This window comes from Dipodomys merriami, unplaced genomic scaffold (genome assembly GCF_024711535.1).
Source record: "Dipodomys merriami isolate MVZ:Mamm:240054 unplaced genomic scaffold, mDipMer1.0.p SCAF_50, whole genome shotgun sequence".
Classification (NCBI taxonomy): domain Eukaryota; kingdom Metazoa; phylum Chordata; class Mammalia; order Rodentia; family Heteromyidae; genus Dipodomys; species Dipodomys merriami.
Genome location: NW_027206069.1, coordinates 2,593,848 through 2,620,938, shown reverse-complemented (window position 1 = coordinate 2,620,938; position 27,091 = coordinate 2,593,848). Strand labels below are relative to the sequence as shown.

At 44.7% G+C, this 27,091-nt stretch overlaps 1 long non-coding RNA gene and 1 pseudogene across 1 annotated transcript in view; one reads left to right on the top strand and one right to left on the bottom strand.

The window, feature by feature from the left end:
- The window catches only part of LOC138810557 (uncharacterized), a 147,484-nt gene that overhangs the window by 92,085 nt on the left and 28,308 nt on the right, over nt 1-27,091 (bottom strand). The gene's annotated exons all lie outside the window — the stretch shown is intronic.
- LOC138810594 (huntingtin-interacting protein K-like) lies at nt 25,064-25,381 on the top strand (annotated as a pseudogene).

Here is a 27,091-nt window from a genome sequence, read left to right as displayed (position 1 = left end):
AGTTAAAATAATGCTTTTTCTTTTCAAATAGCCATTTAACAGACTTTAAGCAAATCCATTAAAGAGACATAGGCATTAGCTACGCAGAAATCCATCTTCCCAAATGTACTTTATTGTCTATCTGGAGAGGTAACAGTCACATCTTGTGAAGTTGTCAGAAATTTAATCCCTGGATTAACTACTGATCCATACATTACTGTATCCTAACTTGTTTACTCATGCTTAAGATTTTTTAATTTTATTTGTATATTTTAAACATTTAACAATGCAGACAGCCTTTTCTTAAAAACTCTTTAAAACTGATTTTCAGAAGCTCTGAAAGTCTCGGGTCTCCTTAAGAATTTTATGTCTAAATAAATGTACTTTTACAGATATTTTTATTCCTCCTATAACTGACATTTTAATTAAAGCTGGAAAGTTACCATAGTCACAAAACAAGCAGTCATTCCCCACCCCCCCCCCCAAAAAAAGTCAAAGGTATCCATTGGACAATATAACATAATGAGAACTACCCCACACTGGATTTTGTGTGCCCCAACAATGATCCCCTCCACCCCCAGCTTAGAAGTCGGATTGTGATGAAGAACTTCTCCAATCAGGCAAGGGAGCCAGGCAGACGGCGCCACATCCCACCCCATAACGCACGCACTACCCAGGACAAAAAAAGCTGTGACCTTTTACAAGCACCCGCAAGCATGAATTAAGGAACCTGGTCCTCTGCTAGATCGATCGCCCTGGTACCGGTGGAGCCCAAGGAGCTGCTTACAAGGTCGTGCAATTAAGAGCTAAAGCAGAAATGACTCACATAATTGCAGAATCGCTCATTTTAACAGCCTGATTGGAAATTGTCAACACTGTGTCTGAGACTAATGAAGCAAAGGAAATGGAAAAGGTGACATTTTCGAATAATATTATTAGTAAACGAATTGACGACATGTCAGATGACAAGGACAACAGGGATCCAAAGGTTTATTAAGCCCCCAAAAAAGCATTTATTGCAGATCGATGAATCTTTGTATTAATACATCCCTAATTGGACCCCATTAATTGCCCTAATTAGAATTCCTCAAGGAAATGGCTAGGGAGGACACAGTTGCTCTTTAAAGCAGTCCCAACATGAATGACTGGGAATAAGACATTTAAACTGGTAAATTAACACTTGGAGATGCAGGGCTTGTTACAGAGGCTGCAGAATCCCATACAGATGTGCTGGAATGACAGAAGGTGTTAACGGCTCTCCATTAAGATTGTTCTAGAAAACCCTGAGCTGCACGGCCTGCAAGGGATTAGTCACAGCTCTTGTATGGAAAGCTTGCGCACAGATCTGACACCCACGTTAAATGATATGATCCAACGGTGACTCTAATAAAACCCAAGCTCTGACAGTCCCGTCTGTTCCAACGTGACATGAAAAAAAATTGCATCCGTGTACCGGGCTTAGCTGTGCCCTGCCAAAGTGGCTGTCCAAAGAATAAGATTTGTCGGGAGTTTAAGAGCTAAGAGATGAGACGGGGGCGGAAAAGTGCAAATGATTCTCACTTAGCAGATCGCACTTGGATTCAAAAAATGGCGTACTTAACTTGACACTTTTGAGTACCTCAATGAACTTAATTGGAAATTGCAAGGACCGCCATCCCAAGCTGTCCTTCAACCGCCCAGGCTATGGAAAGCAGTTTCAAATGTGCAAAAACCCAGGAAATATATTCACAAGCCCTTCACGAGGAATCTGCTAGAAGGCCGGTGGAGAGAGCTAAACATGGTTAAGTGTAGAGACAGAGCAGAGAGAGAGAATAATGAATAAACAGCTGCTGGGGTTGGGACAAAATAGAAATAAGGCAACCTAGAAGGGTAAGAGAAGGAGGAAGAGGCATAAATAATAAGCTCATTGATAGTCATAAATAAAAGGTAGGCTTCAGGCTGACGCAGCAACAGGATTCATTGGCACCACCTGAAATTCCAAGACCCAACCCCCTTTTACCTACACAAACTCAGGGTCTATATTCTTCAAGCTAATTAAACATTGTTAAAGGTACTGGAATAAAGATAGTCACTTAGACGAAAACACAAACTTCTCTCAATTACAAATGAAATGCAAGAAAGTGCAATCATGTGCGTAAACCTGCAAACACTGTGCTTAGGGAAATGAGCCAGACACAAAAGGACAGACACTGTGGCTCCATTTGCATGAGGCAGGTAGACTAGTGAGTTCCTGGGCAGAAAATGAGCAGAGCTGAGGGGAGCGTGGGCTGAGGGGAGAGGGAGGAGCAGCCAGCCATTCCAGGCAGTTCTGCTGGGGGTGGTGAGTCCTTGGAATGGTGGTGATAGATGGCCCAAGATCAGGAATGCCCATAATGCCACTGAACTGCACTTTTAAAGCTGGCTGAAATGATTGGTTTTATATAATGTATGCTTCACCCCAAGCTTAAAACGCTGATAATGCCCTGAACCACTGGGCTGTGTCGTACACACAGGGCACTGTGTAGGATGTGAAAGGGATTTCGATGAAGCTGTTCCTTAAGTGATAAAAAACAATAATAGAGGAAGCTATGCTAAAGAAAAGAAGGAAAGCAGACCACAGGGAGACTGAGACAGCACACAGGTAATGCGATGGCCAGGGTAAATGAGACACAATGACAGAGCAGCAGCACTGGCGGCGCGGCGGTAGGAATGGGCTTAAGCTCATGCATTAAGAAAGAAGGACTTTCAAATCAGCTGACAGAGCAAGCCACAGCTCGAAGCCAGTGATTTAAGAGGCAGAAAAGCTGGGGAAATGGAAACGGTAAACGAGCAGGGATTTGGCGCTACTATCAGACAAGGTGGAATCCAGCCTCCAGAGCTTCAAATGTGAAAACCACACCAGTTCTTGGGCCAATGGAGCCACCGCACCGTGATGAGCACTGATGGAGGCGGCAAGGGGCACCGCAGCCCTGCAGGAAGCCAGGAGGACCCACACCTCACTCCGCCGGCAGGACCCTTCCACTCCACCCTAGTCAGATAAACTAAATCATGCACGCGTGGGCAGATCACATGCACTGGTGTTAGCAAGAGAGACCGTGTGGTTCTAGGTAAATCCACCTCACCCGGGGCCACCGCTCAGTGTCAGAGCACGTGCTTAGCACACTCAAGGCCGCAGGTTCCATCCCTAGCGCCCAAAACCAACAAAACTGTTGCCTTCCTCTCTGGTATACATAGAATATTCTCCAATCCCCATGCCCCCACATATACGTCTTAAGTTCTAACACACTTCATAAGGTAGAAATTATACAAATAACACTTGGTGAATATAATTTATATCCAGGCAAAATGGCTCACATGTGTCATCCCAGCTACTTGGTAAGCGGAGGCTGGGCAGATGGTGGTTCAAGGCCAATGTGAGCAGACTAAAGCTCAAGAGACCCCTCCATCAACAAGAGCTGGCTATGGAGTCAGTCTAGCTACAGTGCCCAGTGTAAATAGGAGGATCATATCCAGGGCAGCCCAAGCATAAATATGAGACCCTGTTGCAAAAAGAACCAAAGCACCAGTGGCTACAGGCTTGGTTCAAATGGCAGAGTGCCTGCCTAACAAAGCCTGGGCCCTGAGTTCAAATCACAGTACAATAAAAATAAAAACATACAACAGTTATTTATGCCAAACGTGGTGGTACATGCCCTATAATCCCAGCTGAGTGAAAAGGGGAGGCAGGAAGATTGTGAACTTGAGGCTAGCCCAAAAAGAGCGAAACTATCTCAAAAGCAAACTATAGATACAAGGGCTGGGTGCATGGCTCAAGTTGTAGAATGCTTGTCTAACACAACTGAGGCCCTGGTTCAATCCCCAATGCCACAAGGCCCTGGTTCAATCCCCAATGCCACAAGGCCCTGGGTTCAATCCCCAATGCCACAAGGGAAAAATGGGCGCAAGATCTTTCTATAGAGTGATGGAAACTTTTAAACTAAACAGAATGGTAGTTTCACAATATTGTGAATCCACTAAATGCCACCGAATTTTACTTTGAAAAGGTTAATTGTATGTTATGCGAATTGTACCTCAATTTAGAAAAAAGGAAAAAAATTAATGAGGTAGAAAATAGAAAAGCCATAGAATTAATTAATAACTTGAAATTCTGGTCCTTTAGAAAATCTAATAGAGACAGTCTTTAGTTATCAAGAAAAAAAGGGATAAAGCACTCGTGCCTGAAACAAGCCATGATAAGAAGGAAAAGAGACATTTTGAAAATCACAATAAGCGGGCTGGGAAGGTGGCTCAGTGGTAGAGCACTTGCCTTGCATGCCTGAGGCACTGGGTTTGATTCCCCAGCACCACATAAGTAAAAAGGAAAAAAGCCGGAAGTGGTGCTATGGCTCAAGTGGTAGAGTGCTAGCCTTGAGCTGAAGAGCTGAGGGACAGCGCCCAGGCCCAGAGTTCATGCCCACAACCGGACCCAAAAAAAAAGAAAGAAAGAAAGAAAGAAAGAAAGAAAGAAAATCACAATAAGCTGTTCTGTGCAACAGTGCAACAGTGTGAAAGATTTGCATGCAACGGATTATTTCCGAAGAAAACACTGGTTGCCAAACTGTTGGCTGCAAAGGTAAGTATACATAGGAAAATTCCACAGAGAGACAGAAAAATTATAAATACCTGTAAGGAAAAAATAGAATAAAGCAAAAGCCAATTAACCTGGTTATTGTAAGAGTAAAAACCTAAAATATTTTTAGCCAGAGTAAGGAAAAGGAAAGGAATAAGAATTCTCTGGATATATTTGTTTTTAATCTTAAGCCAAGAGCTGGTAGCACACACCTATAATCCTATTTCAGGAGGCTGAGTTCTGAGAATCACAGTTCAAAGCCAGCCCAGGCAGGAAAAGTCCATGAAACTCTTATCTCCAATTATTCACACACCAAAAAAAGGTGGAGTGGAGCTATGGCTCAAGTGGTAGAGCTCTAATCTTGAGCAAAAGAGCTCAGAGACAGTACCCAGGGCCTGAGTTCAAGCCCTACTACCAGCACACACACACACACACACACACACACACACACACACACACAACCTTAAATTTGGAGCCACATGTGTTAAAATATTACACATTTGTAAAACAAAATCAGCAAGATTTAAAGGAGAACCCCTCAAATTGCACACAAGCAGAGACAAGTGGACAGAACTACTTCGATGACATAGCCACATAGAAGAAAAAATAATCCAGGTACCTTTGGACATATTATTTATGTAAAAATAAGAACTAAGGAAACTCCTGGACTTCTTTTTTTAAAAATCTGCTATTGGCAATAAATGTAGGGCTGCAATTCTCATATCATGTTCTGTGTGTTGTGAGACAGAGCAAAAACTAAATACGCAAGCCAGAGCATATACCTGTAATCTTAGCTTCTCAGGAGGCAAAGGTCTGACAATCATGGTTTAAAGTGAACTCAGGGGGAAAAACATCCATGAGACTCAGTCTCCAAAATAACCAGTAAAACGCTAGATTGGAGGTATACCCCAATTGGTAGAGCACAAGCTGAGTGAGTTCAAGGCTCTGCGTTCAAACCACCTGTGTTCATACCACATGTGTGTACACGTATAGAGGGTTATAGATGTGTATCTCTCTACATATGCAAACAAGTGAACATTTCTGTGAACCAGGATGGTTTGGGGGAGAAGAGAGATACAAAACACAAAAATGGAGTCGAAGAGAAAAACCTCAAGATGTTGAAATGAAATGAGAAGTACTAACATCAAGTAATTTTCAAATATTTACCTTTCATTTCCACCCACAACAGTGACCTGAAAGCTGGTAATACTCTAGAGTAAGAAAAGTAAAATGAGCCGGGCACCGGTGGCTCACGCTGTCATCCTAGCTACTCAGGAGGCTGAGAGCTGAGGATCGTGGTTCAAAGCCAGCCCAGGCAGGAAAGTCCATGAGACTTATCTCCAATAAACCACTAGAAAACCAGAAGTGGCGCTGTGCCTCCAGAGGTAGAGCGCTCACCTTGAGCTGAAGAGCTGCGGGACTGGGCCCAGGCCCAAAGCTCAAGCCCCACGACCGACAAAAAGGAAAAAGAAAAAGAGAAAAGTCCCAGACAAATGGTTTCATCTGCGATTCTAGTAAATATTTAAACATCTACAATTGTAGAGGCTAACAGGGAGATGTCACAGATGCTAGAATTTTCCAACAAGAAATTAAAGTAGCTCATTATAATGAGCAATTACAAGTACATACAAACAAATGAAAAGACACAAAAAGTCCCAGCAAAAAATAAAAGTAAAAACATATAAAGTAGAACTAAACAAAAAAAATTAGGATTAAAAGGGATATTAGCAAAAATTTAAGAACTCAGTGAAAGGGATCAACAGAAAAATGGAGTGGAGAAAGAATATTGTTAGTGAACTAACAGATAGAACAATAGAAATCAATGAATTGGAACATACAGAAAACAGAATGAAAAGAAAAACAAAACCCTGAATTTTAGAGACTCGTCAGGTAATAACCAAAGACCTAACACTTTTATAATGAGTTCCAGAAGGAAAAGCAAAAGAACATGGGATATTTGTTGAGTCCTTTAGTTTATTTATTTTATCATATTTTATTTTTTGTGCTGTTCCTGGGGCTTAAATTCAGTGTCTGGATGCTGTCCCCAAGCTTTTGTGCTCAAGGATGGTGCTCTACCACTTGAACCAGAACTCTACTTCTGGCTTTTTTGGTAGTTTTAGTGGCAACAGGAGTCTCATGGACTTTCCTTTCCAGGCTGGCTTTGAACCGTGATCCTCGGATCTCAACCTCCTGAGTAACTAGGGTTACAGGCATAAGCCAGTAGCACTTGGCATGAGATATTTTTTAACATTAAAAAAAACTCATTTTACTGAACTTAATTATAAGAAAAAAAATTTTCTGATTCAAATAATGGACACAGTCCCTTTAAAGTTTGTTTTCCTCCACTGTGTCAGATTGGTACATAACTAAATTAACCAACTTGAATCTGACTGTTTTAAATCGAACTATAAATAAAACAAAAAATAAAAATAAACTGGAGGAGAAAAAAGACCACCTAGACTACAAGAATGTGGGATATTTCTCAAAGAAATATGGAGTAGCTTTCTCAAACTTGGTCAGACATTAGCCTAAAAACTCAAGAAAAAAATGCAAAAACAAAAATCCACACCAAGATACATCACAGTCAAACTTCAGAAAACCACAAAGACACAGAAGAAATCTTAAAGCAGTGAGAAATGACATGTAACCTACAGGGGAAAAATACTAAAATGACAGTGGATTTTTCATCAGAACCTTGGAGGCCACAAAGAAGTTAGACCACATTTTTCAAGTCTTGAAAGTAAAGAACTATCAACCTTGAATTGATGGAACTTTGCTTGAATTTATATCAAGCAAAATCATCCTTCAGGGGTAAAGAAAAAAATAAAACATTCTTACATGAAGGAAAACTAAGAAAATGTGATGGGATAAGATTTATCCTAAAAGATTTACCAAAGGAAGTTCTTGAAACAGAACTGAAAGGATAAAGGCAGAACGGTGAAAAATCAGGAAGAAACTTTAAACATAAATAAAGAACAAAAATACGGGAAAATTCAACTAAATTCCTTCTCTCTTGAGTTTTCGAAATTATATTTGATTATGAAAGCAAAAAAAGTATAGATTACCTGATTTAAATCTCAGAGAAATAAAGGAACTGGTCTTAATGCAATTCCGTTACAAGTGGGAAAGGAAAAGGGACTTACCCAGGGATGAGGGACACATTTTAATCAAGCTGCTAAAATGTCAACATCCACAGACAGTTCTGGTGATGGAACAGGTGTACACCTTCATTGTAGTTTGCTTTGCTTTTCCTGGATCCCATAAATTTTGGAATGTTTTCTTTTCATTTTCATTCATCTCTATTTTCTAATTTCTCTTATGATCTCTTCTTTGATCCACTGTTTGTTTCAGAATATGTTATTTCATTTCTTTATGAGCTTTCCAGTTTTCATCATTGTATTGATTTCTAACGTCATCCCTGTTGTGGTCAGAGAAGACACGTGATGGTATCTGTATTTTTAAATCCCCTACCCTTGCTGTGGCAGGACACATGGTGCATCCTGAAACATGTCCCATGCACCCCAGAAGATTGTGTTGTTGTCACTCTTGTTGGGCAAAATCTTCAGAAGATGTACATTAGCTCTCGTTGGTTATTGTGCTGTTCAAACCTGTTCATTTACCTATCTTCTGTCTGGTTGTTCTATCCATTACTAGCAGGTATGGAATCCTGTACTATTACTATAAAGCTGTCCATTTCTCCATTCTGTCAATTTTTTTACTCTTATGATGTTACTGAGTATGTAAATGTTCAATCTTCTTGTTATTGAACTTTTTAACACATAATGTCCTTTGTGTCTTAAGAACTTTTTGACTTGCAAGCTATTTTTATGGTCTTAGTATAATAGTACTGCCTTCTTCGGGCCATCTGTTGGTGCCTTTGGACATGAAGCATCTCCTGTTGACAGTGTATATATTTGGATCGCTGAGCCATTCTGTCTTTTGTTTGGAAGTTTAGTCCATTTACATTTAAAGTAATCATTGATTTTTTTTAAATGGACTTACTCTGTTATTTTCTATATGCTTTATAGCTTTTTTTGCCCCCCACTTCCCACATCCCTGTTTTCTTCTGTACCTATTTTTGTTGGGTTTGTTTTGTTTTTTTATGATAACACATTTAAATTTCCTTGTAATTTTTTGGCTATTTTTCTTGTAGTTACCATGAGGGTTATGTTTAACTGCCTGCAGTTACAGTGTTCAGTTGGAGTTCATACCAGCTTCCCTTCAGTAACGTATAATCTGTTTCCTTACAATTCTGCCCCTCTCCCTTTCAGCTGTTGATGTTGCTAAATTATACATTATACAGTATGCAGCCACGACTAAAATTTCCTTTAAGAATTAAAAGAAGGGCTGGGAAGGTGGCTCAGTGGTAGAGTGCTTGCCTTGCATGCCTGAGGCCCTGGGTTTGATTCCTCAGCACCACATAAGCAAAAAGAAAAAAGCTGGAAGTGGCACTGTGGCTCAAGTGGTAGAGTGCTAGCCTTGAGCTGAAGAGCTGAGGGACAGCACCAAGGCCCAGAGTTCAGGCCCCACAACCGGGCCCAAAAATAAAAATAAAAAAAAAAAGAATTAAAAGAAGCCGGGCGCCGGTGGCTCACGCCTGTAATCCTAGCTACTCAGGAGGCTGAGATCTGAGGATCACGGTTCAAAGCCAGCCCAGGCAGGAAAGTCTGTGAGACTCTTATCTCCAATAAACCACTAGAAAACTGGAAGTGGTGCTGTGGCTCAAGCGGTAGAGCGCTTGGCTTGAGCTGAAGAGCTGAGGGACAGCGCAGCGCGCAGGCTCAGAGTTCCAGCCCCACGACCAACAAAAAAAAAAAAAAAAAGAATTAAAAGAAAACATACTACGTATAATAGCACATGCCTGTAATCCCAGCACCAGGGTGAGTGAAGCAAGGCGACCACAAATTCAAGGCAAGCCTGGACTGTACAGTCAGCCACAGGCGAGCTTCGCTTACATACCCGACTCTGAATAAAAGAGAATTAAGAGCTGAGAATGTGGTTTAGTGGTAGGGTGCTTGCCTAGCATGCATGAAGCCCTGGATTCGATTCCTCAGGACCACATACACAGATAAAGCCAAAAGTAGTGCTGTGGTTCAAGTAGTAGCTCAAAACTATCCTTGAGCAAAAGATGTTCAGGGTCAGTGCCAAGGCCCTGAGTTCAAGCCCCAGGACTGATGAAAAAAGAGAGAGAATTAAGATATAAACCAATAATTACCCTAATTATTCTTTTAAGTACATTTGCCTCTTAAATCATACAGAAAACATTATGTGTAGTCATTTACCCAGTTGATAACAATCTTAGTCTTTAGACTAATATTTTAATGTATTACTCAATTAAATCATGTTAGAATATAATTGTCCGTGTATTTACTTTTATTAGGATCTTTCGACCCCCACCCTTTCACCCTCCCCTATCCCTCCCCCCCACCGGCCTCCTCTGGGTTATGTTTTGCCGGCGAGATCTAACCGGAACAGACTGCCTCCGGTGTTTATCTGAGAATGTCTTGATTTCTTCCTTGTTTTATTTTGTTTGTTTTTCTTTTTAGCACTTTGGCCACTACGATCTGATCCACGGTTTCTGAGGAGGATAAAAGTCACTTCTGACCATCTCGAGACTCCCTCTGCACTGTGCTTCGTGTGGCTTCGGCTTCTGCTCCGCTGTGTGTCAGTGAGGACGTCATTCAGCTGCTCACTCGGAATTCACAGAGCTTCTTGGAAGTTTATAGTTACAACTCTGTGCTCCGTGTGGCTTCGGCTTCTGCTCCGCTGTGTGTCAGTGAGGACTGTGTGTCATTCAGCTGCTCACTCGGAATTCACAGAGCTTCTTGGAAGTTTATAGTTACAACTTTCACAAATGTGGGGCATTTTCAGCCATTATTTCTTAAAATATTCTCTCTGCCTCTATCTCTGTCTTCTCTTTCTGAGACTCCCACAATTTATACATCAGTTAGCTAAATGGTGGATGTCCCTTAGAGACACTCATTTTCCTATAATTATTTTTTTGTCCCTCAGTCTCAGTCATTTCTACTGTCTTATCTTTAGATTCATTATTTATTCTGCCTGCTCAGAGATGTCTCTTCATCCCTATACTGAATTCATGTAGTTTTCAACTCCAGAACTTCTTTTGGTTTCTTTTGAGGTTTTCTGTCTCTATACTGACAGTCCACTTGTTCATTTATCTTTTTTTTTTTTTTTTTTGGTCGGTCGTGGGGCTTGAACTCTGGACCTGGGCGCTGTCCCTCAGCTCTTCAGCTCAAGGCAAGCGCTCTACCACTTGAGCTACAGCACCACTTTCGGTTTTCTGGTGGTTTATTGGAGATAAGAGTTTCACAGACTTTCCTGCCCAGGCTGGCTTTGAACAGTGACCCTCAGATCTAAGCCTCCTGAGTAGCTAGGATTACAAGCGTGAGCCACCGGCGCCTGGCTCATTTATCTTTTTTTTTTTTTTTCTGCATCTTCCTTTAGTTCTTCCAGAATTTTTAAAACTGTTTGAAAGCCCTTATCTAGTAGATCTGCCACCAGCTCTTTTTCGAGGACTTCCTGTTAGTGTTTCCCCTTTATTTGATCATGTTTCCTGTGTCTTTATATACTTCCTAGTTCTTTGCTGAATTGGACATTTCAGCCAAATATTGTGGTAACTTTAAAAATCAGGCTCTCCTTCCTAGAGATGGCAGGTTTATTATTGTTTTTGTTTACTTGCTTATGGACCTGTTTTTTGTATGGGAGTTGTTGCTTTTTTAAATATTATTCCTGTTTGATTTTATTTTATTTTATACTGGTCCTGGGGCTTGAACCCAGGCCTGGGTGCCGTCCCTGAGCTTTTTTGCTCAAAGGTAGCACTCTACCACCACAGATCCACACCGGGCTTTCGGGTGATTACTCAGAGACAAGAGTCCACCAGGGACCTTCCTGCCCTGGCTAACTTTGAAGCTCACTCCTCAAATCTCAGCCTCCTGAGTAGCTAGGATCATCGCCAGGAGCCACAAGCGCCCAGCTTTGTTTAATGGCATGGGCCATTCCTGAGTCAAAGATCAGCCTGAGGTGAAACTTCGGGTTTTTCAGGTCTTTTCAGAACAAGGCCTTTCCTTGCGTGTGCATGGTTATTTCGTAATTTTTTTTTCAGCTATGCAGTTTCTTTTGAATCCCTTGGGCTTTCATGTCTATTTCTCAGAAATAGAAAGATGCAGGGAGTAAGAAAGGACACCGACCCTGTCATCCCCAGGAGTTCGCTTGCTGGAAGGAGAGGGACTTCAGCCCTGGGGTAGATGCAGCAGTGACTGCCACCACTATGATCCCAAGAACAACCTGCAAACGGGGCACAGATCCTGGGTATCTGGAGGGCAGCACACTTCTTAGTCACTGGTACTGCCAGTCACAAGCTGCTTCTGTAACAGGTGAACAATACCCACCGTGGGTGGTGGGCTGGGGTGCACACGCACCACCAGCTAAGACCTGAGATAGATCAAAGTTAACTGGGATTGTCATCTGAGCCCTCCACAGACCACAGGTTCCCAATCGTCCCATCAAATGCCAATGCCATTGTTATCTGGGTGAGAGGCGAATGCTACTAGCTCCCACCACCTTTCAGAGCACCTCCTTTCCTCACTGCTGCGCTGTCTTTGCGCTCTGTGTTTCATTTTGGACAGCGTGGACTGCTGTGCTTTCTTCTTCGGTGCCTAAGTCTCTGCTAACAGCACCCAGGGTACATTTCATCTCCCTATTACTGTTTCCAGAAGTGGTGCAACCTAAATCATTGGTATCCTCTAGGCCTCTATTTACCTTTTAGCATATTCGGAATACAGTTTTCATTGTGATGTCCACATCCTTGTCTAATTCTAGCATTTAGTCAGTTCTGGGTTGGTATCAACTGCTTGATTCTTCTCCTCAGTATGGCTTGCATTTTTTTTCTACCTATTTTTCCTCTGATCAGGGTTTTTACTGAGATGGCAACCTTTGTGAATTCTGCCTAGGAGAATATTAGACATTGTTTTGCCTTTCTATAAATAACCTGAAACAATATTTCTTCTAAGATTCTATTAAGGTTCTCAAAACTACTGTGACCATGTGAGTCTTCTTGTAAGATCTGGAGCGTGGTCTAGTGCCGTGGCCCAAGGGGTAGAGTGCCTGCCTTGGCAGCAAACCTGGCACCACAAGAAAGAACAGCGTACTCCATGATAGCGCGGCTCCGTCTGTGACAAGTCCCTCCCACTACAGAAATGAACCCTTCTGGAACTCCTCCCCACTTCTCCTCAATCGCAGTGTTTGCTCATGTCGCTGGTGAGAAGCAACACCATTCCCAGCCCTGGGCAAGCACTGAGCAGGTTCAGCTTTGGCTTTATCTCCCTCCCAACCCTCCCCACCACCACCCCCGGCAGCTCCTCCCCAACACACCGAGCAGCACTGGGCTGAACACACCAGGGGAACACTAGGTGGCTCTCCGGAGTTCTCACTCAGTACAACTCTGTCCTCAGGCTCGGTGTCCTCACCTGTCCTGCTCTGTCTCTCAGCAGCTCTTCGGCTCAGCGAGTCCACGGGGGCCACCTCAGAGCAGCAAGCTGGGGCCACGCTAGCGCTGCCTTGTGTGCCTCTGGCCCCCTGGGCACCATCCTTCCTCAGCTGCTTCTCTGAGTTGTACTGATCTACCTTCAGCTAACCAAGCACTAGTGCAGATCCATTTCTGTTTTTCTATGTTGGTTACAAGTAGAAGCCTCAAGCTCTTCACATTTAATACAATCTTTTTCTCTTTCTTTCTTTTCTTTTCTTCTTTTTTTTTTTTTTTGGTCAGTCGTGGATCTTGAACTCTGGGTCTGGGCGCTGTCCCTCAGCTCTTCAGCTCAAGAAGAGTACTCTACCACTTGAGCCACAGCACCACTTCCAGTTTTCTGGTGGTTCATTGGAGATAAGAGTCTCATAGACTTTCCTGCCCAGCCTGGCTTTGAACCATAATCCTCAGATCTCAGCCTCCTGAGTAACTAGGATTACAGGTGTGAGCCACTGGCACCCAGCTTTAATACAGTCTTTGGTATATGTACCATCAGAAATAACGGATAATGTACCCATGTGCATTGTTAGAAATGTTTCACTCTCCCGCTTGATCTCTTACGAGCTGGTTTACATGGACCCTTGCCTGCCCCTTGCCCGTACCAGGGGTTTGCACTCAGGACTTCACGGCCGCTGCTCAATAACTTAACCAATCCATTGCAACAATGAGATGTACAAGTCGTTATGTGGAAAAACGAACTTTACAACTTTGATGGGGGGGGAGGAGGATTGGGGGAGGGATGGGGGTAGGATGGGAAGGGATGGGAAGGGGAAACAAAGGAGGAGCCTACAATGCTTGATAAGAAATGTACTCGTTATCTTGCCCATGTAATTGTAACCCCTCTGTACAGAATTTTCACAATAAAAATTAAAATTAAAAAAAAAAAAAAAAGAACTTAACCACACCCAGCCTCCTGCCCTGCTGTGTTTTCCAGAGTGCTGCGTGCCTTCGCTCAGGTTTTACCTGGAACACACTGCCACCATCCACATAGGTGGGATTACAGGTATTCTAGGATTTCTTTGAGCAAAGAAATTTGCATATACATGTTGTCTGTAATATAATAAAAAAGATTAATCTGTTTTGAAGCACCAAAAAATATTTGGTAATAACTTTAGAGGATGCTTTACAAATATTAGTTAATTGACTAAATAATCTTGAACACTCATATCATTTGATCTACAGCCATGTGTGTCCAGTTTGTGGGTGGAAATGAGGCTGCCAGACATTGTCCTTTTGATTTCTTCTGGCAACAGGCACTAGCACCTTCTATCTTTTAGTTCTTGATGCTGTGCTGGGGAGGAAAGCCCAGGGAGCACTGCACCACCTGAGCCACGGGGCCAGTCTTTTTGCTTGTAGGTTTTCAGATCAGATCTCACCCTTTTGCCATGGCAGCCTCAGACTGCAATCCTCCTCTGACTCCTCAGTGTGGGTGTCACGGGTACAGACCACTAAGCCTAGAATAACTGATTTTCCTTTTGTTATCATTTTTAATTTCTTATTATTCCATTTACAAACTCTGTTTGTAAAGTATGAAGTCTTTTAGTAGTTACCCTAAAGATACCATGCTTCCCGGGCCTATCAAAGTCTAACGTTAATGATAATCTCAGAACAATGCAAATTTTAACTCTGTCCTTCACAAAGAGCAATTTTGTCATGCACTTTCATTATATCTATACTTCATGCAACAAGATGTTATGATTGTCCTGTGCTACGCATACTCACTTCAATCTGCCTAGGGATTTATTGTTCTAGCTGCTCCTCATTCCTTCCTATGTTTCTTTGCCTGCTTTCCCCTTTTTGCCTGAAAAATGTCATTTACTACTTGTTCTAATTTTTATTAAGATTCCTATACGCATGCATTATCTATACAAGGGAGGCTTATTGTGACATTTCCATTAATGCATACAATATACCCATCAACCTCATCCCTCTTATCAACTCCCTCTCACTTCTTAAACCAATTTCAAGTAGTGTCATTGTTCATTTTCATGCCTGCATACAAAGTACTTGGACCACACCCCTTCTCATTCTCTCCATTTCCACTCCCCCTCCCACCAATATCCCCAGCCCCATTTACTATTTTTTAATGTGCTTCTTCTTGTGTCAAGATTTGTTTGAACATATCTTTACTTCAGCTTGAAAGACATTTTTCTTTACATAGGAAATTCTAGTTCAGAGCTATTTTTCTTTCACCTTTACAAAAAAAAAAAAAACACATACTGTTCTAAAGCCTTTTACTCACTCTGTTCCTCTTGAAAAGCAGCTGTAAGCAAAGGGTAGTGTCTGGGGCCGAGCAAAGGTCAATCCTGGACCCTTTTGCTTTGGGTGGGGACTGTGAACCTGGTGTGAAGGAGACCATAAGCATTCCAACGTTTTGGCGATGGGGTAGTTCATCCTTGTTTTCCTACTTTGGAATGACAACTGACAACTGACAGCAACCATGGGGTTCTAGTGCCCCCTGGTGGCGGGTGGAGCAAACTCAGATCACAGCTACAAGAGACTTCCTACATGTAATAAACACAAGGCTGACACACAGTAAACATTCAAGGAAAAATAAGACAATGTAGTAACAAGCCCACAGGCAGCCAGATACTGGAAATATCTTACTCAGATCTCAAAATAAATATGAATTGTTTGTCTCTGGACATAAGAGACAAGACTGAAGATCTGGGCAGAGATCTGAAAACAATTTTTAAAAAAGAAAAAAGTAGCGCTGTATCCTGTGTCTGTGGAAAGCAAAGCACACCGAGGGCCTCTGTCGCCTCTTCAGCCCAACCGCCCTGGCAACAGCCACTGACTGGGACTTAGCACAGACACACACGTCTCCCTGTTCCAGGGACCTTCGCTGTGGTTTGCAGATGGCCACCTTTTGTCTGTGTCCCACACGGCCCAGAGGAAAGGGGAACCTGGGTCTCCCTCTTTCTAGAAGGGCACTAATCCTAACACCGGGCCTCCACCTACACGACGTCATCAAACCCAAATACCTCCCAATGAGGACTGGAGCTTGGAGCGCTCATGCTCTGCGTGGCTCCAGCTGTCCTGAGGGCCCCAGGCCTAGAGGGGAGCCACTTGGCTCCACGCAGCTGTGACACCACACCCCAGGCCCACGCTGGGCCCCACGTGTTCCTGGTCCAGCCTTCCCTCTGCCACAAAGCTATGGCAAGCTCGAGGACTCACACCAGACTCCGGCCTGGGTGGGGAAATAAATAGTCCACGGATGGCTGGTAAACTACTCCCTGTGTCTCTTCCTCCACGGTGCGCAGATAGCCGCTGTCCTGCAGCCCCTAGGAAGATGTGCTCACCATGAGCAACGAGCCGCGCTCATCTGCACCCTGGATCTTGCTGTGTCCTGTGTCACTCTGCTTCCTCCCACTGCTGACTCCCGGATTCCATTCCATAGTAACGCAGCAGACCAACACTTGGCCTCGTGCTCAGCTCATTAGGTGGGTTTGTTTTCTAAAGATCTGCAGCAAAGTAGCACAGGGCAGGGCCCCGAGCTGCAGGAGTGTATGTCCACGCTCCAGAGGCCACAAGCCTGCAATCCAGGATGGCAGCTGGGCTCCCGGGCAAGGCCAGGCCCGCAGAGCTCTCTCGCCTCCCCGCTGCCCCGCCGGCCGCCTCGGCACTCTCTCCGGCTCTGCCCCACTGCGGCGGCCTTCTCACCTGCCAGCCTGTCTCTGTCTGTGGTCTTTCCCCCCATCTGCCTCTGTGCCCACATTTTCCCCTTTAAATGGGAAAGGACCCGGTCGTGCGGGTTAAAAGCATCACAGTGACCTCATGCTAATTCAGTTGCCGCTGTAAAGACTCCAGTCTCAAAGAAGGTCACACCCCACCAAGTTGGGGGGACTCAGGGAGACACAATTCAATATATATCACCAGAGAATCCCAGCAAGAACCAAGTAAAAAATACCAAATAACAGTAAAACGATTAACAACAACCAAAGTCAATGGAAGTAAGTGCAAGTTTGACAGAGCTAAAGACAGACTGAAAGAAAGCGTCCAGATACAGCACAGGAAGAGAAACACATTAGTGGAGGACACAGAACAAGGCAGAAGAGACGCTAAAGGAAATGTAGGATAAAGAAAGGCTTCATCTGTGGTATATGGACAGCCTCGAGACGCGTGAAGCGCAGGCAATGTCCACGGAGCAGAACAACAGGGGGTGAGAGTGGACTCTAGAACTCACCCAAAATGTTCAGAGGAATCAAGCACGTGCCTGAGACACCCCACAGCTGCACATGCCTGAGACACCCTCCAGCTGCACGCACCTGAGACACCCCCCAGCCGCATACGCACCTGAGACACCCCCCAGCTGCACACGCACCTGAGACACCCCCCAACTGCACACCTGAGACACCCCCCAGCTGCACATGCCTGAGACACCCCCCAGCTGCACATGCACCTGAGACACCCCCCAGCTGCACACCTGAGACACCCCCCAGCTGCACATGCACCTGAGACACCCCCCAGCTGCACACGCACCTGAGACACCCCCCAGCTGCACACCTGAGACACCCCCCAGCTGCACATGCCTGAGACACCCCCGAGCTGCACACCTGAGACAACCCCCAGCTGCACACCTGAGACACCACCCAGCTGCACATGCCTGAGACACCCCCCAGCTGCACACCTGAGACACCCCCCAGCTGCACACCTGAGACACCCCCCAGCTGCACACCTGAGACACCCCCTAGCTGCACACCTGAGACACCCCCCAGCTGCACATGCACCTGAGACACCCCCCAGCTGAACACCTGAGACACCCCCCAGCTGCACATGCCTGAGACACCCCCCAGCTGTACACCTGAGACACCCCCCAGCTGCACGTGCCTGAGACACCCCCAGCTGCACACCTGTGACACCCCCCAGCTGCACACCTGAGACACCCCCCAGCTGCACACCTGAGACACCCCCCAGCTGCACACCTGAGACACCCCCCAGCTGCATGCACCTGAGACAACCCTAGCTGCACATGCACCTGAGACACCCCCCAGCTGCACACCTGAGACACCCCCCCAGCTGCACGTGCCTGAGACAAACCTAGCTGCACACGCCTGAGACACCCCCCAGCTGCACGCCACGCACCTGAGACACCCCCCAGCTGCACACCTGAGAAACCCCCAGCTGCACGTGCCTGAGACACCCCCCAGCTGCACACCTGAGACACCCCCCAGCTGCACACCTGATACACCCCCCAGCTGCACACTGGGAAAGTAAAAAAAAAATAAACTGTACTTCTAAGTAGATTATGGCAAAACTTATTATTAAAATAATACCTCAAGAAAGAAGAACATATCAAAAACAGACTATAAAAGACAAGACCAGGGCTGGGAAGGTGGCTCAGTGGTAGAGCGCTTGCCTTGCATGCTCAAGGCCCTGGGTTCGATTCCTCAGCACCACATAAGCAAAAAGAAAAAAGCCGGAAGTGGCTCTGTGGCTCAAGTGGTAGAGCGCTAGCCTTGAGCTGAGGGACAGCGCCCAGGCCCAGAGTTCAGGCCCCACGACCGGACCCAAAAAAAAAAAAAAAGACAAGACCAGCCAGGCGCTGGTGGCTCAGACCTGTAATCCTGGCTACTCAGGAGGGTGACATCTGAGGATTCGATTGAAATGTCCCCAGGAGACTCCACCAGAAAGCCGGAAGTGGAGCTGTGGCCCAAAATGGTGGAGCACTTGCCTTGCATGAAAGAGCTCAGGACAGAGCCCAGGCCCTGAGTTCAAGCCCCACAACCAACAAAAAGACAAAGACTACTTTCAAACCCAGCGTCATCTGGCCTCTTAGCACGTAGCACAGAGTTACAGACGTGCCCTGTGGGAGAAGCATTGGCAGCAATGGCCAAGTTTCGGTCACTATTTCTTTACTTTTTAATGTACCTGGTTTTAAACTCAGAGCCTCATACTTGCTAAGCAGGTGCTCTACCATTGAGCAACACCTCCAACCCTTTTTGCATCAACTATCTTTTTCAGGTACAGTCTTGTATTTTTCCTACAGCCCTCATCAGATCATAATCCTCCTGCCTAGGGCCTTTCACATAGCTGAGACCACAGATGTGATCCACTGGACCCTTCTTATTAGTTGACATAGGGTCTCACTTTTTTTCCCTGGTTGGCTATAAACGATGACAGCTGGGATTACAGGTATGAGCCACTGCTGCAGATCTGAAGCAAAGTACTATAGTTTTTATCCTCAAAACTTTCAATGGGTTTCTCTTATCTGGGTTTTCTTGTTGTTTCCAAAAGTGAATTGTTCCAAATTACCAGAGTTTGGGGATTACCATAGCCAAAGTCCAAATTAATTTTAATATTTAAAGTGCTAAAAAAAAATTGCGGACCCTATAAAAGTGTTCTGGGCACAGAAGGTTTTACAAATTAATTCTAGCTTACATTCAAATAAGGATAATTTCTTTTAGTCAAAGTAGTCTAGGTCAGGGGCTGGGAATGAGGTTCAGTGGTAGAGTGCTTGCCTAGCATGCATGAAGCTCTGGGTCCAATTCCTCAGTACCAGATAAACAAAAAAGACTGGAAGTGGGACAGTGTCTCAAGTGGTAGAGTGCTAGCCTTGAGCAAAAGAAGCTCAGGGACAGTGCCAAGACCCTGAGTTCAACCCCCAGGATGGGCAAAAAAAAAAAAAAAAGTAGTCCAAGTCATAGAAAAAGTTAGAAATTCTCTCCATTCAATTTGTAAAGTTAACATATCCTTAATACCATTTTTCTAATTTATTCCCAAAAGAGAATGAACAATGTTCATTTATTAAAATAGATGGAAAGTAAGCATTATGATACATCAAATACACATTAGAATCATGCACTATGGTCAAGTGTTTTTCATTCCAAGAAAGCAATGATGTATCACTATCAAGGGGATAATGCATATAATTCATTAACATGCAAAATTAGAGCTTTAAGAACTAAATTGGAATATGGAACAACTTCCTAAATTTAATAGTCTGTTTATCAAAGGCCCACAACAAACACCAGATTGAAGAGCAAAATGCTGAAGCCAAGTATCAAGTACAGGTATAATCTCATCTGCTTTGGAAGCAGGGCTGGAAGGGATCATGGTTCAAGGCCAACCCTGAGCAAAAGTTAGTGAGATATGGCTGGAGGCACGGTTCTGTAGTAGAGCACCAGCCTAGCATGCACAAGACCCTGAGTTCAAACCATAATACTGGAGAATAAAGTTAGTGAGACCCTCATCTCAACACAGACACTGGGAATAATGGTCATTCCAGCTACACAACAACCATCATCCGGGAGACTGAGGGCCCAAGCCAGCCGCAGGATACGATCTTGCCCTGTCCAAAAAGGAGCTAAAGCAAAAAGGACCGAGGACATAATTCAAGCAGTAGAGCGCTGGCCAAGAAAAATGAGAGGATTTGAGTTCAAACCTCAGTGCCAACAAAATCATGATGATGAAGGAGGAGGAGGAGGTGGAGGAAGAGGAGGAAGAGGAAGAAGAGGAGGAGGAGGAAAAGGAGGAGGAGGAAAAGGAGGAGGAGGAGGAGGAGGAAGAGGAGGAGGAAGAGGAGGAGGAGGAGGAAGAGGAGGAAGAGGAGGTGGAGGAGGAGGAGGAGGAGGAGGAGGAGGAGGAGGAGGAGGAGGAGGAGGAGGAGAAGAGGAAAGAAATAAAGAAACTGTATAGGATATGTAGTCCAGTACTAAGAGAACAACTGTTTAAGTCCCAGGAATTCAAGAAAGAGGAGAAAGACCCCAGGGGTCAGAATGTTTATTTAAAGAAATAATCCAGGTCGTATGTCCTGTAATTCTAGCCTACTCCAGAATCAAAAGCAAGTAGATCTCAAGTCCAGCCTAGGCCATAGAGACAGACCCTGTCTCAAGTAATTGGTTAGTAGTAAAGAAATAGCAAAAATACTTTTGAAACTTGAAGAAATATAAATATCTAAGTAAAGCCAGGCATGGTGGCACATGCCTGTAATCCCAACACTCAGGAGGAAGAGAAAAGAGAATTCTAAGTTTGAAGCCAACCTGGGCTATGTGTCAAAATCTTGTCTCAAAAATAAAATAAAAAAGAACTATGATACTGAAGTTGTCAGCCATCAAGATCAAGCATGGAACATTGTCCAGGACATATTACATGTTAGCCTAGAGAAATGTTAACACATTCACCAAAATTGGACTCGTACGGAATACATCCCTTGGTGCTAAAGGTATGAGTGTAGAAATGGATTATAGAAAATTTTCAGAAAATTCACAAATATGTAGAAATTAAACAGTTGGTGCTCCTTTCAATTAATATGCCAAGGGAGAAATCAAAAGGAAAATTTGAAAAGAGCTTGAGACCAAACACACACACACACACACACACACACAGCAAGTGATGAGATGTAGCAAAGGCAGTCCTACGAGAGATGGTCACAGCTATAAATGCCTGCATCAAAAAATGATAATGCCAAGCCGGGCGCTGGTGGCTCACGCCTGTAATCCTAGCTACTCAGGAGGCTGAGATCTGAGGATCTCGGTTCAAAGCCAGCCCAGGCAGGAAAGTCCGTGAGACTCTTATCTCCAATAAAACCACTAGAAAACTGGAAGTGGTGCTGTGGATCAAGCGGTAGAGTGCTCGCCTTGAGCTGAAGAGCGCAGGGACAGCGCCCAGGCCCAGAGTTCACGCCCCGCAACCGACCAAAAATAAAAATAAAAAATAATAATGCCAAACAAGCAAGCTTACATTATAGCCCACAGGACAATAAATAAATAAATAACTACATCCTACAAGAGAAGGAAGGAAACAATAAAGAAAATAAATAAAATAGACTAGAAAAATGATAGAAAAAAAATCAATGAAAGTGAGTTAGTGTTTTCAAAGATAAACTAGTTTGACAAGTCTTTTGCTAAACTAAAAAAAAAAAAAACAAAGTCTAACATAAAGTAAATGGGAAAAAGGCATCACATACATACAGAGGATCACCAGAGACCACTAGAAGAAACTTCTAGGTGCTTGAAATGTACTAAAAATAAATTCTGGATAAACAGAACATCTGAACAAACCAGTAACAAGTTAGGTGACTGAATCAGCCTTCCAGAAAAGGCAAGAATCTGATATGACACTGCTAATCCATCAAAGATTTAGAGAAAATTAATACAAATCCTACTCAAGCTCTCCCAAAAAATTAGAGAAGAGGGACTACTTCAAACTCCTTTTACCAGGCCAGCATTACTCTGATATTAAACACAGAAAAGAAAACTACAGACCAATATCTCTGAAGAGCACAGATTTTTTTTTAATCTGCAACAAAATACAAGCAAACTCTATTTGACAGTACATGAGGAGCCAGTGCACGCCAGCCCAAGCAGAAGCCACCCACTCAGTGCAAGGATGGTGGAACACATCAGCCCAGTGAACTGTGTGCGGAGGAGGCCTGGGATCCCATCAAATGTGCCTGGAAAATGACGAGGTATGTCAGGCTTCTATATGTGAAATACATTACAACAATAAGGCACAGACAAAGTTAAAATATGCTCAACACCCAACACATTGGTGAAATGGGAGACATAAAAATGTGTTTTCCACAGTAATGAGTAAAAACTATATTCTGTTCTCTGTAGTACAACCTTTAAGGACAGCAAAGAACATGGAACTTATAAGAAAGCACAGTAGTAATAATAATTTTTAAAACTAAAAGAAAGCCAGGGAGGAGAAAAAAAGAACACCCAAGAGGTGAGTAAAATACAGACTAAATAAAAGTAAATTTGAATATGTTACAAACCTAACTGTGTAAGTATGCAAGAAAAACACTAAGTTTGCCAGGCAGGATCAAAAAGTACTCAAATGGGTGTCATTTAGAAGAGTTATGAGGTTAAGTAAAATATGAGATCACAAAGAGATTGAAAGAAAAGAGGTAGAAAGAGGAACACTTGCCAATGTGAGAGGAAAAGGGCAGGTGTAACTCTAACAGGAAATGACAAACAACTTAAGAAGGACCTGACGGCACAGGTGCACCTGGAATCAACAGCCTCCTAAGTTTAGACGCACTAGTAACACTGTAGAACCTTCACTGATGCAGACCGGTCATCTGTAGTGTTAGGCATCCAGAGATGTTCCCTGCATTGGAGGAATTAGTAACCACTGCTTCTAGGTGTTCAGAGTTGATATGTTTTAAGTTTTTGGTGGTCCTGGGTCTTGAACTCAGGATCTCCACTTGCTAGACAGGTACTCTACCATTGAACTATATGACTCTAGGGCTTTTTGCTTTAGTTATTTTCCAGGTCAGGTCTGTCTCTTTTTTTTACCCTGACCAGCCTAGATCACAATCCTGCTCATCATCCCCACGTGGCTGAGATGACAGGTATGAGCCACCACACCAACTTTCTTGTTGTTGAAATGAAAATCTCAAAAACGTTTTGTCTGCGTTGACCTTGAAGCACTAGACAGCGTGGCAAAGTAGACTTCCTGACCCTTGACCCTCATCCCAGCAGTGAGGGTGCAAAGTATCAAATCAGAAAGTTAGGGCCCACTTTCTTTGATTTCTGGCTTCTCCATCCACTGCCTGGACAGCACTTCCATTTCAGTCCAGGCTCCTTCACAGCTCCCGGCTCTAGTCCATGGGTGGCTATGGGACAATCTTCAAGAGCCCTCGCTTGACCCGTCAGTCTCTGGGCCTGGCCTCTCTATGTCTCTCTCTGGGGATGTTGCTGACCACAAGGTATGCCAATGTCGGAGGGCCCTTGGAACACAGCTAACTTGTGGTGAGAAAAGCCTGAACACGCACAGTCACAGGGAACACAGCTAACGGCCCCCATCCCCCCAGCCCAGTGGTGAGAAAAGCCTGGGGAGCTCTGCAGCCAAATGGGCTTCTGTCCACCCCAACCATATGCCAGGCCCTGGCTGCATCTCCAGACAGGTGGGCAGGGCATGGGGCAGGAGGGATCTGAAGAGCTGCGCCAGGAACAAACACTATTTGGGGTTTTCTGGTTTGTTTTGTTTTCATTTGGGGGTAGGTGGGAAAGTGTTGTGTTTTGAGGGATTTTTTTAGCCTGTACCAAGATTTAAATTCAAGACTTCATGCTTGAACAGCTTGCTAGTTCTGCTGGCACTCTACTGTTTGATCTATGCCTCCAGTCCTGCTTTTTTGCTGGTAATTTTGGAGATGGAGTCCAGGGAATTTTTCTGCCTGGGCTGACTTCCAACCACAACCCTCCAGATCTCAGCCTCCTGAACAGCTGGGATTACAAGCATGAATCACCAGCCCCTGGCTAACAGCTGGAGTTTTTTTAACATGAAGACCCAGCATCCTCAGGTCAGCCCATGGGGCACTAGGGACAAGGGCCTGTTCTCAAGCATCCAGGGCAGGAGTGAAGCCACCTGTCCAGGCACATCTTGTCATCTTTCCTGGGACACTGCCTATAGCAAGGCCAAGGAGCTGCAATAGGCTCCAGGAGGCAGTTCATTAGCAATGGCGAGCAGTCCTTGGACCAGCAGGGGGAAAAGTTCCCGGGTGCACGCTACCCAAGGTGCAGTGTTAGATTGTGACCACCAGATGGCACTCAGTGTTCAGCTTTGCTTTTAATACCAGCGTTTGCAGGAAATGTATCCATCACTCAGCACACACCAGCAAGCCACTGTTACAGGCTTGCTGCTTATGTTAACTCAGTTCTCACACTCACCTCTGAGGTGTTGCACAGATTAAGACTCAAGTTTAGAGAGTGGGACCCTGTCTAGGGTCCTATGACAGTGACACTCAGAATCAGGATCCTTTCTAAAAGACTCCAGGGAGCTGCCACCTGCCTTCTGCCCTGTGAGGACAAAGATGGCCATCTAAGAGCCAGAAAGGCCACATCAAGCAAGCTGCAGATGTTGCGAGACTCCACTCTGGTTGGTCACATAACACCAGAACAAGGGACTTAAGAATAGATGGGGGGGGAAGGAAGGGAGGGAAGAGATGGGGAGGGATGGGAAGGGGAAACAAAGGAGGAGGCAACAATGCTTGATAAAATGCACTCATGTGGCGGCGCGGTGCGAGCGGTATGGCGACCGAGGGAGACGTAGAGCTCGAGTTGGAGACCGCGACCAGCGGCCCAGAGCCCCCCCCCCCCCCAGAAGCCCCGGAGACATGGCAGCGGTGCGGCGGACCTGGAGCCGGTCACCGACCACGCGGAGGAGAAGGAGATCCAGAGCTGCAACCTGGGACGCCACGTCCGTCATCGGAGATAGACGGTCCCGGAGCAGAAAGCCGAACAGGAGCGGGAGAAGGCATTGGCAAAGGTCACAACCAAAAAGGAAGATGTGGAGCTGATAATGACAGCGATGGAGATCTCTAGAGCAGCAGCACAGAGGAGCTTGCGGGAACACACGGCAATGTGGAGAAGCTCTTACTGCCCTAACCGACTGAGAGGCGTTTCCTTAGACATTTTCTGGATTAACTTATTGCAATAAACTTTTTCTTATCTTGGAAAAAAAAGAAATGCACTCATTACCTTGCTCATGTAATTGTAACCCCTCCGTATGGTATTTTCACAATAAAAATAAAATAAAATAAAAAAGAATAGATGGGGTGCTCTAAGAGCGCCCACAATGATGGCACAAGGGCCCGGGAGACATGGAATGAGCACTCGAGGGCCAAAGCAAGGGCCCTGCACTGAAGCCAGTGTACCCGGCGACGGCCAGGTGTCAATCAAGAGCACACCAGAAGCCTCTACTTCCCCACAGTGGCTGTGGCTGTTGAACTATGTCAATTGAAAAGGAATTGTTCAAACTTTAAATGAAAGGGAGAGAGAATGCAGCCAAGAATCCAATGTTAAGAAATCCAAAATTAAGAAAAGTTTTGGAAGGGGCTTGGTGGGAACGGGTGAGAACGCTGAGAGGGTGGCACTGGTCAGGATGCACTGTGCTCACAAACCGCTTTGTTAAATGGGAACTCCTATGTACAACTACAGAAGGACAGGTTTTTAAACACACACACACACAAAAAAAACAAGTTTAAGAAGAAAAGGAAAGGAAACCAATTGGGTTCCTAAAGCAATGTTATACACTCAAGAAATCTGTCTTCTACATAATCTAATAATAATAATCTACATAATCTCACTTCAGAGGCTCTGGATTTCAGGTGAATGAAAGCCTAAAAACCACTGAGAGGAAATGGTGGTACATATTTATAAAACCTTGAAACAAGCAAGCTCTTCCTAAACATCACTGGGAAGGCAACACACAGACGGGCTTGACTGTACGGGGTGCAATACTCTGGATGGCCAGTGGGAAAAAATAATATAGATACTAACAAAAAATAGAAAGTAATGATGCCATTCTCTATGCACCCCAGCACTGTTAGAAGTGCTTTATTACTCATTTAATCTCCATAACCAGTGTACAAAGTAGTAATGTTAGCCCTAAAGCAGATTGTTTTTAATGGAGGTCTGGCAGGGAGGGAAGCTGCGAGGGTGAGCGAGGTGCGGGGGCCGGACACCATGCCGCGCTCCTAACCACAAGGGCAGCAGACACACCACACACCCAGAACCATCTTCAAAAGCAGATGGCGGAGATGCAGGCAAAAGAAGCTGTTGGCAAAAGCAATCCACAAAAGTCACTCTGGCAATACCTGTCAGCCCAGCACAGCCTTACCAGCTAATCACAGGGATGTAACACAAGCGAGCCCCCCCACCCCACCCCATCAAGGAGGCTGGGATGTAAAGATGAGCCCTTGTGAGATGGAAAGAATGGGTGTTTTAGGGGCAGGCTAGCAGGTGCAGGTGTTTACTGGAGACCTGCCTTAGTACCAAGAGCTATGGAAGAAAAGGGAAAGAAATGGGGAGAGAGCAGAAGGAACCTTGCTACAGACTCAGTGACAGTCCTAGTGACTTCCGGGAGCTGGGTGGTGCTGGTCCAGAAGCCTTATTCTGAGCTGAGCGGAGAGGCCCCACACTGACCTGTCCCTGGAGGAGGCCGTCCAGGCAGAGTGGTGACCTCGGGCGGGACAGCTCTCTGCAGTTAGGACTGACAGCTGGAACACCCCAGGTATCCAGGATGTCAAGTCC